Here is a 2,500-nt window from a genome sequence, read left to right as displayed (position 1 = left end):
ACACTACCCTGAGGAACACTAGATATCCCATTCCTATACTCACTATGGTGCCCGTCAACAACAACTCTTTGCGATCTATTACTTGAAAATTCAATAATAATGCTAAGAAACGACCGACCCACTCCCAACTGTTTGAGTTTGAAAAAAAGTGCCTTATGATTACCACGGTCAAAGGCAGCACTAAAATCAAGGCCAATCATACGAATTTCATGACCACAATCAAAGGATTTATGTACAGCATTGGAGATTGTAATAAGGGCATCACATACTCCAAGGCCTTTACGAAAACCAAATTGCAAACTAGGGAACAGATGATTACCTTCGCTAAACCTATGTAGACGTTTTGCCAAAAGACTTTCAAAAACTTTAGATAATATTGGCGTTATAGAAATTGGGCAGTAATCTGTTTTACTTGAGCTACCACAAACACATTTACATGGTGGAGTAACATTACCAATTCTCCAACAATTCATAGAAGCTTCTCTTCTTGCTAACTTGTGCAAAATAACATATAGCTTTGGAGCTAAGAAATCTGCAGTCTTTATAAAAAAAAAAAAAGGAAAAATACCATTTGGATATACACCTCCTTAAGCATCGATGTCCATCAACAGTAATTAATTCTATTATCATTAATTTTACTACTCTTACTTTTACTTATGATTTCACTTGAGGAACTTCTCGTGTTTCCATCTATTCAATATCAAGAATTATAATAAGATTAGGGAAAGGAACATAAGAAATGAGAATCTGCACAAAGCAAGCATCGATGTGAAAAGTATGTAAGGATAATAAGGAGAAAAAACTCCAGAGACCTATTGTAAGGACTCAAATTCCCTTGAAATTTTTTCTTACCCTGTTCTGTACTATGTGGAATTTTAGCTCATAGATCTGCCTATTTTTAAAGGAAGATATATAATCAAGAAGAAAAAACGTTTCCTTACAATAAACCGTCTGAAAGAAAGTCGTGCTAGAGCAAAAATCGAGAAGTCTCATTATTCTAAGTATGAGGGCTTAATACATGGTATTCTGATAATGGTACTTATAAATTATATGATTCAACAGGAAAGGAAAAATACTCATGTTACGTAAATTAGGGAGTAGAATTAATCAAGCTAATCACTTCTATAGAGTGCATTAACTTTGCATATTCTCTCAGCGATTCTTATCGCAGATTATTGTGCTGAATAGAAAGCACAGGAAGCCACTTAATCAACCAAATAAGGTAACTTTAAACATTGCTCAATTAACTTCAAATTGGATTTACAATTTTAAAAGAATTCGATATTTTTTTTTTTATTGGAAATAGGACTGATTTAAAACATGTAATATGTCTACCACAATTATTTAATAGAAATATCGATATCCCGACTGCCAAGAAAAGATGTTTACAAGTGTCTACCACAACTCTGTTATTCAAGAGCAACAATTGAGTATCTTGCATTTTAATATACTATCCATAGAGAAAAGAAAGATCCATATTCATAAGCTTACTTTAGCATGTTAATAAATGTCATTGTAAAAATTTAGTCGATTACAGATATCATGAAATCGAGAAGTAAGAAATAACTCCAAAAAAAAAAAGGTAATGCTTGTAATCGATATTAGGCAGTTTTGAGGAAAGTAGAACCAGGACAAAATATCTTTGGATGAGAGGAGAAGGAAAGCAGAGTGCTGTTCTTATGCTTACATAACGTCTACCCGGTTAATACGTTCTTGTAAGCTGTGACCAGTGTGATGGATAATGGGGCACGAAGCCAGATATCAACCAGAGGATATTGTGTGGTTGGAAAAAAAAGGCGAAGATCACCGGTAATATAACCTAATAAGAGGACTGGTGCAAAGATAAAAGGGTAGTTTTATAAAAGCGTAGTTAAACCAGCTTTCGTATATGGAGCTGAAACTTGCCCAATCAATGACTCCAGAAGGGAAGTTAGAAGTGGCAGAAATGAAGATGTTAAGATAGACGCGTGGAATTATTAGAAGGAACAGGATAAGAAAACATTTTATTAGAGGGACAGAACATTTTATAAAAGGGACGAAAACAGTTCAGCAAAGAAGACTACAGTGGTTGGACCTGTGATGCAGAGAGATCATGTATGCCCAAAGGTCATGGACATGGAGGTGGATTAGGGAAGGAGGAGGGGAAGACCAAAGTTCAAATGGAAAGGTGAATTAGCAAATGACAATGGAAAGAGGGTTAAGAGAACGGGGTGTCCAAGATAGAAGAGAATGGAGAAGGCTTGTATAAAACAATGAACCTATACAGAGATGAACAAAAGTTTCAGACAAAGAAGATGGCAATATACGATTTAACCTTTTAGGGTTGTGTAAAGAATGTTCATGTATTCATATATGTTTCTGTGTATGTACGTATGTATATAAATCATCAAAATAAAGTCGTGCATTGTAAGGGAGAGACTAATTGAGCATTAAAAACAGAATTTTGGTATGAGAACATGGAACACTGGCTAAGCAATTAGAATGAAAGCCTAGAAATTAT

The sequence above is a fragment of the Palaemon carinicauda genome, unplaced genomic scaffold, assembly GCF_036898095.1.
Source record: "Palaemon carinicauda isolate YSFRI2023 unplaced genomic scaffold, ASM3689809v2 scaffold279, whole genome shotgun sequence".
NCBI lineage: Eukaryota > Metazoa > Arthropoda > Malacostraca > Decapoda > Palaemonidae > Palaemon > Palaemon carinicauda.
Note: the sequence above shows the minus strand (reverse complement) of the source record.